The sequence below is a fragment of the Misgurnus anguillicaudatus genome, unplaced genomic scaffold, assembly GCF_027580225.2.
Source record: "Misgurnus anguillicaudatus unplaced genomic scaffold, ASM2758022v2 HiC_scaffold_34, whole genome shotgun sequence".
NCBI classification, from domain to species: Eukaryota; Metazoa; Chordata; class Actinopteri; order Cypriniformes; family Cobitidae; genus Misgurnus; species Misgurnus anguillicaudatus.
In genome coordinates this window covers 3,547,588-3,567,395 of record NW_027395284.1, presented here as the reverse complement: position 1 = coordinate 3,567,395, position 19,808 = coordinate 3,547,588, and the positions used below count along the sequence as shown (strand labels likewise).

The 19,808-nt window shown below is 39.8% G+C and overlaps 1 long non-coding RNA gene across 1 annotated transcript; it reads left to right on the top strand.

Annotated features, from left to right (window-relative positions):
* Positions 1-6,953: 6,953 nt before the first annotated feature.
* LOC141363357 (uncharacterized) lies at positions 6,954-8,563 on the top strand. Its single transcript, XR_012368872.1, has 2 exons — positions 6,954-8,091; positions 8,234-8,563. It is a non-coding gene; the product is annotated as an uncharacterized lncRNA (long non-coding RNA).
* The last annotated feature ends 11,245 nt before the right edge of the window (positions 8,564-19,808 follow it).

The window sequence follows — 19,808 nt, the reverse complement described above, 5'->3', positions numbered from 1 at the left end:
CTGTTCACCGTGTGTTCGTGCCAGAAGTCAAAAAAGACATAAAACATTGTGTTCGGTACCTCAGATTAGATAAATGGGTGGAGAGAAGGCGGTCGCATGTGGCACATTCAACCACATGTGCGTTTACACTACAAAAGCAATCTGATTGAAAGGGTTTTCGACTACCTCTAAATGTGGTTGAAAGTGGACTAGCTCAAAACGCATGAAATGCATGTTAATGCCAGGTGTAAACAGCACCAAAGAGAGAAGTGATGAGCATCCTCTTTGGCTCATTGAAGACCACTCTTGCGGTTGTGTTCTGGATCATCTGTAGGGGTTTGGTTGTGCAGGCTGGAAGTCCAGCCAGTAGCGCATTGCAGTAGGCCAACCTGGACAAGACAAGAGCTTGAGGACCTGCGTAGCGTGCTCATTTAGGAAAGATCTAATTTTCCTAATATTGTAGAGAATTAATCTACAAGAGCGAGCAGTGCTGACAACATGCTTCGAGAAACTAAGCTAACCATCAATGACCACTTCTAGGTTTCTGGTCCTGGAAGTCGTGATGATCAAGTAACCCAGCTGAATGGAAAGGTTGTGCTGAATCTTAGGGTTGGACTATATGACAAGCAGCTCCGTCTTTGCAAGGTTAAGCTGGAGATGATGATCCTTCATCCAGAGTGAGATGTCCCTCAGGCAGGCTGAGATACTGACAGAAACCGTGGAGTCATCAGGGTGGAACAACAACTGGAGTTGTGTGTCATCTGCATTGCACTGGTAGGAAAAGCCATGATTCCAGACACAAACACACACGCACACACACACATATACACACACACACACATGCTGAACATTCATCACATTCTCCAGTAACTCTGTACAGTTTATTTATTTATTCTTTAGTCTTCTGCTGGTTGTACTGTAAGAGTTGATTTATGCTCTTGCAGTTTTCTTCTTTACTGAGGTCAGTCTGAGCGTTCAGCTCCAGAGCTTTGTCTTGATACCTCAGGCAAAACATCTCTGAACCCTAAAACAACAAAGAGCCAAGAAGATTGGAGCCAATAAAGCACAAGAGGTAAAAATCATTTTATATTCTTCACAGAGAGAATTACTGTGAGGTTAAGAGTTACTGTGATTTCAGCTTCATTTTTATACAGTCATGTTTAATACTCTCATGAATCCTGTGAAGAGGATCACTTCAGTTCCAGTCCTCGAGTCTCATTGGTCAACAGCTGTGTTTTATATGATATCACCTCGCAGCACCTTTAGCAATGTTGAAGATGACCAGGAGACGGAGAATACAAGATAAGAAAAGAACTGTAATAAACAATGAACTTAAACATACAGGCTATCAAACAGGAACACAAAACATCGTAATATAAATATAGCCCCGATAACAAAACAGATTGAGCTTAAATATGGAGTTGATGAGGGAGAATGACTGGCGGGTGAAGATGATTGAAGATGAGGAGGTGCAGGATAGAGAGAGATTGAGTCCATAGGGAGTTGATGGGGAAAACAGACAGGCAGGCAGACAGACTGGGATCGTGTTAAATGTAAACATACTGTATGTCAAACATTCTGTTGCTGTTCACAATCACTCAGGGACTATTTGATTTTACGTCATTAAAGTTGTGCTCTTACAGATTATTTTTGCTTTAAAGGGGATATTTCACATCACTATTTTTAAAATGTAAAATAAGTCTTTGGTGTCCCCAGAGTACATTTATGAAGTTTTAGCTCAAAATATCATATAGATCATTTATTATAACATGTTAAAATTGACACTTTGTAGGTGTGAGCAAAAATGTGCTGTTTTTAGGTGTGTCCTTTAAAATGCAAATGAGCTGATCTCTGCACTAAATGGCAGTGCTGTGGTTGGATAGTGCAGATTAAGGGTAGGGGTTATTATAATAAGATCCCCTTCTGACATCACAAGGGGAGCCAAATTTCAACAACCTATTTTTTCACATGCTTGTAGAGAATGGTTTACCAAAACTAAGTTACTGGGTTGATCTTTATCACATTTTCTAGGTTGACAGAAGCACTGGGGCTCAATTACAGCACTTAAACATGGAAAGAGTCAGATTTTCATGATATGTCCCCTTTAATATTTGAGTGGTGTGGTTACCATTAAATGAAAGCAATAAGGTACTTGTGGCTGTACTGTATGATGAATAAATGTCTGCTGAAGGGGTTACAGTTTGACTTGTGCTTAATAATAACACCTTTTCAGTCGTGACTTACTGTACATCGCAGCATCCATGACCGTATTGCCTACTTTAAACTTCTCCTAAATGGTTTACACTCAATATAGTTGTATACTGTAATGTTGTACCTAAACAGAGAGTAAAGCTGTATTATGGTCTTTTGAAGTATTGAATCAAACAAACATCATGTGGTTACTGTAGCAAAACTATGTTTCATTTGTTATAACCATCAGGGTTATTTATAGCAGCCAAACAGTGTCAGTACTAGCATTGTACAAAACATAACCAGACTTATTTTACTGATGAATATGTGAGATTTCAGACATCTTCCATGACAGTGGATGTTTCTCAAGTGTCTTTAATGTTGAGATGAAGAAGATCTCATCAGATGGACAGAAGTTTTTAACATTGATCAAACTCATATCAGTCAAACAACAGGTCACAGATCAGACAATCTGATGTTCTTTAGTGTAGTTTAAATGAAAACACTTGTCATAGATGAAGTTAAATTAAAGACCTTTATCCGGTCAGGTTTCACACATATAGATCAGACTGAAGTGTTTTGGACACAGGGGTTAAGACTGTTGGGTTTTTCTGACAGGTTCATTAGTTAAAGGTTAATCCTTCTGTCAATGACTCATTTCAGTGAGGTTTATCATTGTGGCTTTCTCTGATCTGAGGTGTAAATCAAACTATTTCAATCTAAAAAAAAATCATCAGAGCTCTAAAACAACATTTTAAAAGTTTTTTGCCAAACACTCTAACAATGTCTGGGTTATTTTTGACCCATAATGGTTAAATATTGGACAGAACATGTGCTGGGTTAAAAATTAACCCAACTGCTGGTTTATTATACCCAATAGGTCATTTTTAACCCAGCACGTGTTCTGTCCAATATTTACCCATTATGGGTCAAAAATAACCCAGATGTTGTACATACACTCATATGAAATCATATTAAAAAAATAAACTAGCATTGTGAAACATCATTATATCATTTTTTTATTAATATTATAAACAGAGAAACAAAAGAAACCAGCTTTAGTTCTTCATCAACAGCGTTTCTGACATCAAATTCATGATATTTCCTAAAATACTGCAGGTACAGTTATAGACACATGCAGGTTAATGAACATTAAAATACACAAACATATTGAGATGAGAATGAAGTCTCTGAGAATGAGTTGTCTGTTGTCAGTTGTTGTTCGTGAGCTTTAAACTGTGAGATAAAGGAAAGATGATTTGACAGCCGTTGTCTAAAATGAGGTAATATCATCTCAATGAAGAGAAAGATTCAAAGCAAAGCATCTCATCTTTACACAGACGCAGATGATGAGAGACTTTCATTCATCTGAACTCAATATGAGATCAAATCTGAATTTGATGATGGCTTCATTATTGATTTAAAACTTAAAACTCGACTTAAAACTGATCTCAATACACATATTCATTAAATTCATTTAGATTAATGAGGACAATTAAAGACAGTGTCTGTAGTGAATCATGATACAGCAGCAGAAGAGTCAATTTGAATGAATCATATAGATTGATTCAGACTAGCACACTGAATGATTTGTTCATGAACGTCTTCATAACTTTAGAAAAGTTGTCAATTTACATCCCCAACACAGCTGTTTTTACTACAAATATTATTCATTATTTTTGTATTCAATTATAAACTACTTTTAATATAGATTGACTGAAGTTTAAAGTCTGATTAAAATTGATGTGTTGTTATTATAGAGTTCATTTGGTCTTAGTTATACTTTATTAAAAAGGTTCAATCTTTCTCAGACTCTTTATGTATTTATTCATTTTTAACATCCAGTATGAAAGCATGTATGAAATATTACAGAGTTATATTTATTTATATTTGTTTAACAATCATTCAATCATATTAACTTAATCCTCCCAGGCTTTGATATGAATTGCTGGACGTCTGAAGGTGAATATCAGATCAGATTTTGTTAAATGTTTGGACTTATCTACACAAACCCCTGCTGTGCTTTCTGTAATAAGAACTAAATGAGTCCCGCTGGGAAACACACATGTTTGTGTATGAGACTAATCTCATGTTTGCTGCTGTTATTGCACACAAATGAAAATGATATTTCTTACAAAGAGAAACTTCCGCTCAGATTCCATCGTTTTATCTTTTTTGTGTGATAATATTTTAAACAAATCTTTAGATGCTTGTATATTTATATTAAATAAATAGATTAAATAATATAAAAATTCACAGAGGCCTTTGGAATAATGTGTGCCATAAAATAAAACATGGATTTACATTAATGAGATCATGTTTGATCTGAAAGACAAATGTTTACAAAATCAATCAATGAATCCGTTTTAAAAGTCTTTAAACACAGTATAAGAAAAGAGTTTCTCCTCGTCTGAAGACACAGATTATACAGGTGACAGGTGAACATTAGGGGTCAGTTTCCCAGACAGGGTTTAGATTAATCCAGGACTAGGACTTAGTTATTTTAGGACATTTAAGGTTTTTTACAAACATGCCTTACAAAAAAACAATACTGGCATGCATCTTGAGACAAAACACAATGTCATAGATATATGTCAGTACAAGGTGTTTTGAAATGAAAACAGTTCAAACATGCATTTAGTCTGGGACTAGGATAAACCCTGTCTGGGAAACCACCCCAGTGAGTTTCTCCTTCATGATGATGATGATGATGATGATTAAATCTGTCTGGATCTTTATTAACTCCTGCTGTGATGACCGTGTGCGTGTAAAGTGTGCAAGCTTGATCCAGATAAGATGATTCCTGTTCCTCCAGAACATAGAGAGATTTTCCAGGAGAAACTCTTGAGAGTTCAGTGAGTGAAACTTTAATCAGGTCCATGAATGAATCAATAAGCGTACAGGATGATAAAGTGTTGTTAAATGGACACAGTAGCCTACTGAATAAATCATTTCCCATGATGCTCTGCGGCTGCTTGACACCATCAGACCTGTGTGACCGCGGTTCCTCGTAAGAGTTCGTGCCCATGAATGTTAACGGTAAGAATCGGATTTCATTTGCATATTTTACACCCACACTGTCTCTTGATTTCTGCTGGGAGATTCTGTGGATGCTGAATGTGAATGCTGTGCAATTAAGTGCCATAAAGTTTCCTTACTGGCTCTCCCACGAGACATCAAACCACAACTCATGAAAATTCATTTCCAGCATCTCTCTCTCTCTCTCTCTCTCTCTCTCTCTCTCTTTCTCTCTCTCTCACATGATGACAGACATGACTTTATGTTGCACATGAGACTTTTATGAAAAGTTTATAAATCTTTTTTGAAACAAATGCACTCTTATATATATATATATATATATATATATATATATATGATGATCTAGTGATGATCTGATGAGTATCTGGTGATGATCTGATGATGATCTGGTGACGATCCAGTGATCCGGTGATGATCTCGTGATGATCTGGTGATGATCCAATTATGATCCAGTGATGATCCGGTGATGATCTAATTATGATCCAGTAAATGTACATTTCCCGCAGTAGTTAGTTTGTCTAGAACAAAGCACTCACATACCTCATATGGGTAATATACTATTGCCGCAATAGTTAGCCTGCCTGGAACCGAGCCGACTTGAACCACTATAATGTTTGACACTTGCATTGCATGCGAACGGCCCCTACGCTAATAGAATTCTGTTTTTCTCTCCCTGTCTCGTCCTCCACCACGAGGACAATGAGACAAACAGACCCAGTTCCGGTTGCTGTGAAGATCATTGCATCACTGATCCACTGGCTGTCCTTCAACGTGATGACCAGCCGATGCCCGACCAACGACCACCGGCTAAACCAGTTTAATTCGCTTACCCGCCTCCTATCCCTACCGTTTCTATATATATATATATAAATATATATTAATTCCTCCCAAGGGTTTTTGTCCTTCTAGGACTTTTTCCCATTGGGTTTTTTTCCTAGAGGGTTTTTAATCCCAGGGAGAGTCAGCCAACTTTGGCTTAACTTAGCACTTTACAGTATACGTTACATTATTAATATGCTTGCTTGTACGGTTTAACCGCTTTCTCTACTTCTTATATTATCTATTGATTTTCTGTGTTCTCCTCTACATCTTCTCATGTAAAGCTGCTTTGCAACAATTAACACTTGTGAAAAGCGCTATATAAATAAAATTGAATTGAATTGAATTGATGATCTGATGATGATCTGGTGACGATCCAGTGACAATCCAATGATGATCCGGTGATGATCCGATGATGATCTAGTGATGATCTGGTGATGATCCGGTGATGATCCGGTGATAATCCGGTGATGATCCAGTGATTATCTGATGATGATCTGATGATGATCCGATGATGATCTGGTGATGATCCGGTGATGATCCGATGATGATCCGGTGTTGATCTAGTGATGATTTGGTGATGATCCTGTGATAATCCGGTAATGATACGGTGATTATCTGATGATGATCCAGTAATGATCCGGTGATGATCCAATGATGATCTAATTATGATCTGGTGATGATCTGATGATGATCTGGTGACGATCCAGTGACAATCCGATGACGATCCAGTGATGATCCGATGATGATCTGGTGATGATCCAGTTGTCACAGGTGACGTTTTAAATGAACGACGGGCGGAACCCGGCTTCCACATTTTATTTGGACGACGGGCGGAACCCGGCTTCCACATTGCATTTCCGGGGTTTCCCCGAAGTCAAATTAAGCCTGATCACGCTCAGGTGGGGCAAATTAACACAGCGGTTGTTAATAGGTTGACAAGGAGAAGAGTCAGGGTATAAAAACACCTTGCAGACATCAAACGGGGCGTTTTGTGGTATACGTTGTGTACGTTGTGTTGCTGCTTTGCAGACGGACCACGCTGGTCGGATCGCTCTCCTGGGGAAGAGAGTAAGAGACAGTCAGCGGACGAAGGGATAGTGTGGAGTTTACGTGAGAAGGAGTGGACATAGAGCCATCGAGAGCACCGTGAACAGAGGTTATTGGCAACCAAGCGTGAGTAACCGCTGTGATACTTCTCTGCAAATGTCTTGTATGAAGAATTACCCTGGTGTGTGTTCTTGTGTTTCGTGAGGTCCCTGGCCCCACTGGAGAGGAGAGCGTGGGTGAGCCGCGGTTGACCAGAAGCACGGATGAAGCACCGCCCGCCAGTAAGCCAGTGGCCCTGTGGGAAAGAGGAAGTGCAGGTGAGCCAGGGAAGTGATAACCGACACGCCGGGCCTGTGAATACCATACATCTCTCCCTCCTTTGTGTGATCCAGTTGTTGCCCAACCAATCTCTCGAGGTCGTCGTGGTCAGGTGGCAAGGACGATCTAAAATTCACGTGACGTGGTATAAGAGTGCTGTGGGTGAGTTTCACTGATTGATGGTGTTTACGCTTGACTTGCTGTGCGTATGCTGTGCTTGTAGCGTTCGAACTGCCCAGCCTCCGACGAGACACGAGATGGTGACATCTGTTGCGGCCTGAATCCTGTAGGGAGAGAGAGAAAATCAAGCCTTGTGCCCGGGGTGTGACAACGAGAGCTTCGTCTACTACTTACCTGAATCAGTGGAGTTCTGTGTGGGAACGAGGATCCCCCGGCACTGTGAGTAACGCAGCCTGTGAAATAACCTGTTCTGTGCTTATAGCAACAACCTACCTGAACCAGTGGAGCTCCGTGTGGGAACGAGGATCCCCCGGCACTGTGAGTAACGCAACCTGTGAAATAACCTGTTCTGTGCTTATAGCAACAACCTACCTGAACCAGTGGAGCTCCGTGTGGGAACGAGGATCCCCCGGCACTGTGAGTAACGCAACCTGTGAAATAACCTGTTCTGTGCTTATAGCAACAACCTACCTGAACCAGTGGAGCTCCGTGTGGGAACGAGGATCCCCCGGCACTGTGAGTAACGCAACCTGTGGAATAACCTGTTCTGTACTTATAGCAACAACCTACCTGAACCAGTGGAGCTCCGTGTGGGAACGAGGATCCCCCGGCACTGGGAGTAACGCAACCTGTGGAATAACCTGTTCTGTGCTTGTAGCGACTACCTACCTGAACCAGTGGAGCTCTGTGTGGGAACGAGGATCCCCCGGCACTCAACTACTTACCTGAACCAGTGAAGCTCCGTGTGGGAACGAGGATCCCCCGGTGCTGCGAGCATCAGTGGAGTGTTTGCCCTGGTCTGACTGTGCTCGATTCTGCCTCCAGGAGAAGCGGAGCGCGCCACGGGTTGCTGGGCCAGAGCCCCGGCCCCCAGTCTTTTCCCCAAGTGGCCCTGGAGGCAAAGAAGAGCCACATTAGTTTTAAAGTTCCCTTTTCCCCTTCCCCCTTTCCCCTTTTTAAATATTTAATAAAGCTTGTTTTAATTATAGTATACTCGTCTGTCTGGTCATTGGGGTGGTCTTGGGAAACTCCTCGAGGTGGAAGAGTTAAGAGGGGTGTGGCCCAGTAGCATATTCGGGTCCGCCCCCGGGGGGTGACACAGTGATGATCCGATGATGATCCGGTGTTGATCCGATGATGATCTAGTGATGATCTGGTGATGATCCGGTGATGATCCGGTGATAAACCGGGGATGATCCAGTGATTATCTGATAATGATCTGATGATGATCTGGTGATGATCCGGTGGTGAGCTGGTGATGATCCGGTGGTAATCGATGATGATCTGGTGGTGATCCGATGATGATCTGGTGATGATCCGATGATGATCCGGTGTTGATCCGATTATGATCTGGTGATTAGCTGATGATAATCTGTGATGATCTGGTGATGATCTGGTGATAATCTGTGATGATCTGGTGGTGATCCGAGGATGATCTAGTGATGATCCAGTGATGATCCGATGATGATCTGGTGATGATCCTATGATGATCCAATTATGATCTGTCGATGATCCGTTGGAGATCCGATGATGATCTGGTGATGATCCGATGATGATCCAATTATGATCCAATTATGATCCGTCGATGATCCGTTGGAGATCCGGTGATGATCTGGTGATGTTCTAGTAATGATCTGATGATGATCTGGTGATGATCCGATGATGATCCAATTATGATCCGTCAATGATCCGTTGGAGATCCGATGATGATCTGGTGATGATCCGATGATGATCCAATTATGATCCGTTGGAGATCCAATGATGATCTGGGGCCTCATTTATAAACCGTGCGTACGCACAAATTTGATCGTAAAGTGTGCGTAGGCAAAAATCCACGGCAAAGTCCATATTTATAAAAACTGCCTTTGACGTGGAAAAGTGCTTAGCGCCACGTCAGGGTCTGGGCAGACGTACGCACTTTTGCTTGTCTGATTGCTGCAGGTTTTTGGAAAATAAGCCAATCTTGCTGCTCGAAAATTGGGTTTAAACATTGAGAAGTGCTCTTTTATATGTCTGTGACATTAATTAGGCATCGTTTAAAGGTGGAGATCTGAAACTGCTCAGCTGCGCACAAGTTCAAGTTCATTTGCGATTGATAGATTTGAAAGGGGTACGCGCGTTTTCTGCGCGTACGTTCGGTTTATGAATCACACGTACGCATTTTTGTTAAATGATCGTAAGATCAAATGTAGGATGGTTTTTACGCAGCATTTTATAAATGAGGCCCCTGGTGATGATCTGATGATGATCTGGTGATGATCCGGTGGTGAGCTGGTGATGATCCGGTGGTAATCGATGATGATCTGGTGGTGATCCGATGATGATCCGATGATGATCTCGTGATGATCCGGTGATGATCCGATGATGATCCGGTGTTGATCCGATTATGATCTGGTGATTAGCTGATGATAATCTGTGATGATCTGGTGATGATCTGGTGATAATCTGTGATGATCTGGTGGTGATCCGAGGATGATCTAGTGATGATCCAGTGATGATCCGATGATGATCTGGTGATGATCCAATGATGATCCAATTATGATCCGTCGATGATCCGTTGGAGATCCGGTGATGATCTGGTGATGTTCTAGTAATGATCTGATGATGATCTGGTGATGATCCGGTGATGATTTGATGATGATCTGGTAATGATCCGATGGTGATCTGGTGAGGATCCGATGACGATCCAATTATGATCCGTTGATGATCCGTTGGAGATCCGATGATGATCTGGTGATGATCTGGTAATGATCTGGTGATGATCTGGTTATGATCTGATGATGATCTGGTGATGATCCGGTGATGATTTGATGATGATCTGGTAATGATCCGGATCCTTCATTGTGACTCTCTGAGATTTTACATTCAGAAAAATAATATCAAATTATAAGAATGTATTGTTTTAGGAATGAAATCCAACCTCAAGTGTTTAAACAATCCCAGATGTCCCGGCCAGATGTTGGGATTTTACAGAGACTGGCAGCAGTGACTTTGCATAAAGATTAAAAGGTCAAAACTGCATTGTTTTTGTTTTTATCTTAACTGGCTGCACCAATTGCAAATGTGACCTAAAGTTGCTCTGGGATTCTGTAACTTTATTTAAAAACTTTGTGCATAAGAAGGTGAAATAGATAAGGGTTCATTGAGAGAGGAAGGTTAGAAGAGAGCGTAATCTTCATTTTAACCTCAGGCCGCAGTTCCTGCGTGTTGAAGGATTTCTGCATTGCATTAGCGTGTTGTGAATACAGATGAATCTTATCTATAGCGCTGTAGTCTTCATCTCACTGTGTTGAATATAATACAGCTACAGACTCTTGCTCTCTTTCTAAACCTCACCGTTTTATGAGTCAGTATAATCATTTACATCTGAACATCTATGTGATGCAAAATATGAAGCTCACTGGGTCACCAAGGCCTGGAATATAAATCTCATATTGATCATATCTGGATATCATTTTCACTTTCATCTTCTACTCAACATCTCCTCTGATGCTCCACAGAAAGTCGTGTAGGTTTAAAATGACATGAGGCTTTATTTTTTTGTCTAAGATACAGAACAAGCAGTGCTTATAGATGTTATTGTTTTATTTCAACTTCAGAGAAAGTTTCATCAGTCAGACCGAGAGCCTGTGGGCGAGTCACAGAGGTCTCGGTGTGTTTCTCCTTCTGGGCTTTCGGAGGTTTGTGAGAAGTCAACACGCAGACACTTAATGGAATTCTTCTCCACTCGCTTCCTCGTTTATTTCCTGTCCTTGGCTTCACTTGATGGATTATGGCATCAGTAAGAAATAATTAACAAGACTCCAGACTCCTGTCTGACTCAACACTGCTGCTGTGTGAGGTTAAAGATCAAACTCTCTTATTAACAGTCGTCTTCTTCTTCTTCTTCTACTTCCTCTTCTTCTTCTTCTTCTTCTGGTAGAAACACAGTCAGCTGTAAACACCCAAACAATCCACATACAGTATGGCACAAAAGTCACATTTCAGCAATTATTTGACTTTATCTTCTCAAGGGACAATGCAATAGAAATGAAATGTGGATATATTTTAAAGTAATCAATGTGCTGCTTGTTTAGATTTACTGTCCTCTGAAAATAACTTAACATACAGTCATTAATGTTAAAAAGGATGGCAACCAAAGTGAGTACACCCTGAGTGATAATAGATTTATATTGTTTAACCATGCAAAGCCAAATGTCCGATTCATCATCATCATCTTACAAATGTGCGTGTTTTGTATTAGCCGCTGGATGTTGAACATGGCATTGAATGGCACCGAATGTCTTCTAAAGAATGTGGAGAATCTGAACTGTAGATTAATAATATTCAACAACAGATCTGGTGGTCGTCTGTTAAATTGTCGATTTGGATTAAAGTTGTGTAGATGAACTGGTCCTTATAATGTCTGTATTTAAAACATAAAACTCATCCGTGTGTTATTCTGTGGCCTAAACCGTTTCACCACACATCTGAAGAACCCAATGATTCATCTATTAAAGAACAGCAATTAAAGAAGAATATCTTGAGAATATTTTGGGCACTTTATCTAAAACTTTAGAAATTTTCCACATTAAACAAGTTTGATCATTTGACCCTGTTTCTGTTTTATCTCATTATTGTCCATGAGAAATAATTAAGAGACCCTTTTGTGATTTGTTTTTTCCTCTCTTGTATTGGACTGCTAGCACATAGCCTCGTGACAAACTTAAAATGTTACGGCTCACTTGGTTCCGGTTTTATGTATTTACAATGGGCTGTTGCTGAAACCTAAACTGTTTTAAATAAGATTTTTATACATTATCTGCAATATAAGAATAAATATTTTAAACATCACTAGGTTCATCATCTTCAAAAGAAAAGTGTCCGCCCAACAGTAGTCTTTGTTGGTAATCGGCATCCCTGCGCTTGACCATCAGCGTGATGCACCAGGAATCTTGATTTGTCAGATGCGAGGCCACTTTCTTCCAACCGTCCACGGCCCAATCACAATGATCCACAACGATATTTCATGCATTGTAAGTAATGGCATGCAGTTAACGTGGGGATCCGGCCGGGTCGTCGGCTCTGCAGGTCCATACGCAGAAGGTTTCAATGAACTGTGTGCTGTTGCTCCAGTCATCTCTGTTGTAGCCGCTGATGATGTGTCGCACTATGACCCTGTGATCTCTGTGAATAATGGCCAACAGTCTCTACTCCCCTTTGGCATGGATGAGCTTCAGATGACATGCTGCTGGACAACAGTTTGTCATTTGGCCATCTGTGCACCACTTTTGATACTCACTACAGTGGCACGTGAATAACCCACACGCCGTAGGGTTGCAAAGGGGCAGGACATTTCCAGTAAATTTCCAGAAACTTTACATGGAAACTTAATCTGGGGGATTTTGGAAATATTCCAAATTGGAATTTATAGGAATTTAAATAAAATAAAGAATTAGACGCATATGGTAGCCACCACAGGACAAACACATCGTCGTCTGAGACAGTCTAGTGATTAAACGCTTTCTGTAGAGCAGTTTGTCTGTTTAGGGCTACTGTAGAAACATGATGGCGACTACCATGCCAGGTGCTGGCTCTTTATCGCCCCCTGCTGGCTGACTGCAGTACAAGTCAAAAACCCTTGAAAATTCCTGGAATTTTGCAACTCTAGACACACAATTTCTGATATTGAAGTTCCCAGGTGATGTGCCTTCACAATTTGTCCTCTTTTAAAATCAGATAAATCTGCAGCTTTTCTCATTTTGACGCCAAACAGTTTACTGACTGAATCCTTGTGTGATATATAAAGTACTGCTCTGTGAACTGTACCTGTGCCATTGTTTGGTTGCCAGGTGTGCACGTAGCTTTAGGATTGAGGTGATCATAATGTTATGGCTCATTGATGTATGTGCATGTGTGTATCTACTGCCCCCATGTGTGTGTTTGCTCTCAGCATCACTCTGATATATTAAAACTTTTTTTCGATTATTTACAGACATCATGTGGCAGAACAAAATATAAGAAGATTGTATGAGGACTCATTCTGTCTGTATAAATAACCAGAAATCTGACAGATATTGCTTGTCTGTATTGTACAGTTTTTAAACTCAATTTCCATTGGCTTGAACCCATTAATCACACCATTCACTCTTTTGGCAAAACCTTAAACAAGTTTAGGACACTGTTTGCCAAATTGCAGTACTTTTTTTGCAAAACTCTAAACACAGGCAGCAAACACAACTACAACACAGTCATCATTGAGTGAACACAACAACTCAAAATTCTTCACACTTTTATTTGAATGGCGTATTTACCAGTCGTACACAATATAAACCAGCTCAGAGTGTTCAGGTGTGAGGAAGAGGAGAAAAGGTGTGAGGAAGAGGTGGTGGTGATGAGGAGGAAGAGCAGGACCCTGTATAGAAAGTACAGTTGTCCTGTATAGGTGTGTTGTGTTTATTCTTTGTTTTCTTATACTGGCAAGGGACAAAGCTGCCTGTAATGTGGATGAAGGCTTATGGTCAGAAAGATGCTGAGACCGAATGAATTTGGTTATGCAGTTGCACATTTCTTGAGTCCTATAACATGATTTTCATTTTGAGATTTTTTTGATATTTGGGATTGTGCTGTTTGACTGCTGAATATTTTTACAGTGCTGAATATACAGACATTCAAAACTATGACTTTTTGTAAATTGTACAGATTTTTGTGTAAATTGTTTAATATAAACGTGTATTTTTCTGTAACTGTTTACATGGATGCACTGCAAAAAATGACTTTCGTACTTAGTATTTTTATCTTGTTTTCATTAGAAAGATCAAAAAATTCTTAAATCAAGATGTATTTTCTTGATGAGCAAAATGACCTAAGAAAATATATCTAGATTTTAGACAAAAAATATACAATTTAAGTGAATTTGTGTTAAAACAAGTAAAATTATCTGCCAATGGGGTAAGACATTTTTGCTTAAATTAAGTGTTTAAGAAAAAAGAAGATTCTTTTTCTCACCCCATTGGCAGATAATTTGGTTTGTTTTAAGTTTAAATTCACTTAAACTGCATATTTTTTGGTCTAAAACTAGACTTGTTTTCTTAGGTCATTTTGCTCATCAAGAAACAGCATCTTAGTTTAAGGAATTTTTAGATATTTAAGTAAGAAAGTCGTTTTTTTTGCAGTGTGTTGTGTTTAAATGTAGTGTATAATAAATGCTGTGTATTATTTTATATATTGACTGGTTGAGGATTATCTTGATTTTCATCATACTCAGTGTTGTCTGAATGTTTTTTTAAGAAGGTAAATGAATTAGATCAGTGATGTCTCTCACCCCTCAAAGAAGAGAGACTTTGATTTATGTATATGGGTCAAACACACCTAACCTAGTTAACCAGAATTACATAACCCACCCCTCATGTGTTACACAATGCTGCCTCATTTAGTCAGCTAACCATGAAAACTGAATCCCAAAACGAAACATTCGTCTTCATATGAACATGTGTTGAATATGAACAGGGCTGTCGCAGCAGCAGATTTTAATTGTTATTATTTAATATCATATAAATATTTAATTTAGTCATACAGCCATATGAATGTATGAAATTTATAACATCTTATTGCTGTACTTGAGTTGTCTCTCTGAGTTATGAACGCTTCTTTCCTCATCACACCATCTGTCGTCTTACACAATGACGAATGGTGATTTTATATGAATGATATAATTTGGTATTACACCTCATAACTTACCATATTATCACAATACACAAAGCATTTCTCTTCACTCAATCTGTTCCTATTCACAATTTTCACTTCTATTATATTTGTCATAAACTAATACAATTATTTAATTCATTATTAGCTTTTAAAGGTGCCATTCTTTCTGTGTTTTTGAAGCTTTGATTGTGTTTACGGTGCACTATATAACATGTGTTCATGTTTACGTGTAAAAAAACTATATTTTTCCAACAATTTACTTAGTTCTATAGTACTGTTTTCACTGTCCTAAAACGGGCTGATGTCTTCCTTGTTCTATGAAGTCCCTCCTTCAGAAATACCTAACGAGTTATGATTGTGTAGGTGACCATTTTCCCTGAATACGTCCTGGCCAGGATTTCGAGTGCGTCAACTGGAGGTTGCGTTTGTCGACCGCAAACGTCATTGAGGTTTAATATTTCAGAAAAGCAACCTTTACATTTCAAGGTAAGAATAAAACTACAATAATTGTATGTCTTGTTTGTAACTGAGTCCCTCGATGACCTATGCGGTTGACAAATGCGACTTCAGGAGGACACACCCAAAGTCTTGGCCATAGCACGTATGGTTACCCTAGTTAAGCTGGTCCAGTGTGTTGTGATTTGACAGCAGCTTACCGCACATTATCCGGTAAGGTCACGGCAGAACTGAGGAAGATGTCCTCAAACAAAGGGGATTTGACTCTGGGATGAAAATAACAGCATCTCAATGGCATGGTGACAAAAACACTCTAACACAACTCCTCCTCTTCTCCATAGATACACAACAAGGTTGTGCCCTTTTATTTTGTCTATTCCTGGTTACACAAATTCTAGTTTAGTCAAAAATTCAGAATATTGGCCCTGTCTGAAATGGCGCACTTCATGTCGACTTTCGTGGTCTCGTGGCCTTAAATTGTGCATCCTCGATTAGTCTACGAGTCTGTAGGGTGTCCCATCTGTCGTTGTTCATCAGCGGCCCCTTTGAACCCTTGATGAAGTCCTTGCGAAAGAGCAATAATCAGACCAATCAGACAACGGAAGGGAGGAGTTCACACTGATGGGAAACTTCTCTTCCTATTTCCAGATCGAGGCTACCGCTAAATAAGACTGACTCCGGTGCGCCCTCTTGGACTCGTGTCAAGGATCCCTAGGTCTGCACTACATAATCTCATCAAAGTGTGGACTCTGAGGAGGAGCACAAGTCTGGAGTGTGCCATTTAGGACAGGGCCGCCTTAAGGCCTGGGTATACTTTTTTTCCGCGTCCGCGTCCGGCTCGCGCGCGCACGCGTCCGCGAAGCTTTCCGAGTATACTCCACGCGGCCACACGCGGATGGCCGCGTTCGACACTATACGCAATACAAATGATTTCTTATTCAAGAAAGTAACAGATCCATCATTGCAAACACAGTTTAGAACAAACAACAAGACAACAACAGTGGCGCCCCCAGGATTGTTTTCATGGGGGGGCACAAAGGGGCCAGTACAAATCTTAGGGTGGCACAATTAAAAAAATTATTATGCCTGAATCTAATGGTCAACAGTTTTCCCTTTGCTTTTAATGCTACTTGTATAGTTATTCTTATTTATTACTAGTATATGATTACCTAGAGACAAATAAAAATTGCAAATAATTGAAAGATCAGATGGTGGAATAGTATTAATCTATCAAAGATGAGTATCGACCGATCATTGTTTGATTTGTGTATTTAAAATACATTATTTTATTAAACTATACAATGAGTTATATCCAGTGTTATCCAGTTAACATACTGCAATTAAATGAGTGACATACTTTAGTCCCTAACATGTTTCTAGTCTTCTATAAACTTTCCTTGACGTGGGCACCAATCTTACCTCTCTCTCTCTCTCTCTCTCTCTCTCTCTCTCTCTCTCTCTCTCTCTCTCTCTCTCTCTCTCTCTCTCTCTCTCTCTCTCTCTCTCTCTCTCTCTCTCTCTCACACACACACACACACACACACACACACACACACACACACACACACACACACACACACACATACACGTACACACAAAGACGCGTTTGAAGGGAAAACCGTGTGTTTTCGGCAATTGCGCAGCCCAATTCGCGTCATTGGCATTTCGCATCGCCCCTTGCGAGGACGCGTCTGTCTGATTGCGTCTTTGCATTGACTTTGTATGTAATCTACTCGCGCAAATCGTTGAACTTGCGTTTGGTGAGTATGCCCCATAATGAATGGAAACACATTATTCCCTTCGCGGCACCGCAGGCAGCGAGTGCACATGCACAAGTGCAGCGGGTACACTGGCAAGAGTAGAGCGAGACCTTCAGCCTATGTGCCGGGCTTTTTTAAGGGGGCACAGTGTGCACAGCTCACAGAAATGTGTGCATACACAGACATCAAACGAAATATTATAGATTCTTCAGTCTTTTCTATGGCACTTACATTTCTAACAAGCTGAGCGCCCCAGCCTTCATGCAAAAACCTCCAAAACAAAAGTGTTGACTAACTTTTATATCAAATACTATTCAATCGGATTTATGACATATTGGCATCATATTTACATCTGAAACGGCATGTTTTGTTTATTTACGTTTTGTTTAATGACTTCTAATTGTGTCATTAATGCATTTTGCAAAACAACTGCATTATCCTATGAAATTAATGTAATTTTAAATCCATAAAGTACATAAACAACGAAAATGACATAAGCTATAGCCACGTGATTGATTGTAATGTTCAATAACGATTTAAAACAATATGTTTAGATAAAATTATTAGAGTAACGGACTTTTGCATTAAATGTACCTCGTATGTGAGCATGTGTGATTCTGCGCCCCCGTGAACTCTGGCGAACTTTGGCGTTGTGCCAAGAAGATAAATCTAGAAATCTCTACTAATATAACGTCCAGACTGTCACATTTTAAACTATACATTTTCTACACAGAGGAGGTTAACTGCACATTACTGTCCTGGGGTTTGGAAATGCTGTGAGCGTTTCTTAGACGTTTTAATTCCTCAGATAGCCAAATGCAACAGCAAAGCTTGTGAGCGCGCTCCGACGCTGATGACGCCAGAATAAAGAAATTTAACACGATCAAAGCGGCGAAAATGACAAGTGAAAGTGACAAGGATGCAGCACAGAATTGATAATATTGCGCATATTAAACAGATTAAAAGACAAGCAATAGATTAATGGATGCTTCTTTGTTTTGAGGTTGCATGCAAAATCCAGTTGGCTCAAAAAACGAGGGTCAGTTTGAATGGGCATGACGTCTCTGGTGCCGGGGTTTAGCCCCGGATGGCCCCAGCCCAATTTAAACCCTGACAGTGATTATCTAAGTTGAAACAATATGCTTTATATAACGTAGAATTAACTGAGTTTTACTTACTAGTTTGTGAGTTTCTTCTGTAATGCATGCAATGGCTGAACAGGAGCGAACAGGACGTCACGTGTACGTCACATGGATGGTAGTGCGGCGGCGCGTAATCGCGGGTAAAGGAGAGGGGAGGGGTTAAGGTTGTATTCTATTTAACACATTATACAAATGTATTTTATTTTTTTACATAGTGCTTTTAGTGTACATTTTAATGAATACATATTACTACTATTATTTCAATCTAAAAATCTAAAAAAAAAAAAAAAAAATTTTTTTAATCTCATTCTGTTTGGGGGGGCCACTGAATCAAACAAACATGCTCCAGTGCTTTCTCTTCTTGGAAGAAGTAAAAGTTAAAGAAGAAAAACGATAGTGTGTGTGCAAAATGCTGTCTATTTAGTCGTCATCTAACCGGGAAATAGAGGTGTCTGTAGTCCAAACCAGCCGTTCTCTAAAAAACGAATTCTGCTAAAAAAAATTATATCGCTTGGCATTAAACTTTAAGTTTTATAATTTTGTAGGCATTATTTATGCTCTAACAGCAACATTACACAACTAAAGTTAAAAAAAATGGAATCCCAAAATGATACTAAATATAATACAGTAAATTGAAATACAGCCGTGCGGGACCTAAACCAAACACACTACACAAAAAAAAAACAATTTTTTTGTAACTATGATATAGACCCCTTCACGGTTCACGTCACAGGCAGTTTCCACTGCGCATGTCAGGGTCAGAAAAGCCATTACAGCAGATTGAGTTGCGTATTATTCGGTATCGTCAAAAATGCCTACTTACGTCGTGGGTTGTGAAAATCGCACCAGGTCTTTCGTTAAGTTTTCACGATTCATGCAGAATCTCAAAAACAAAAAAATACAACATCTGCAGCTGCAAGCAATTAACGTGCAGACTGGAACAATGCAAAGATCAAAGAGGCTTGTGTTTGTAGTGCTCACTTCATTTCAGGTAAGTCATAATTTTTCAGCCCTGTTAGATTACATTATAAAGCCTGGATGGTATGAACAGTTTGACCCCATGCTGCGCGCGCACCTGATAGTCATTCAATGTTTACAAACTTTGAAGGGGTCTATAAGATAACATTTATCGTAGAGTTTTTATTTATACAGCAATAACAGCGTGCGGTCGCTTTAAGACCATGACCTG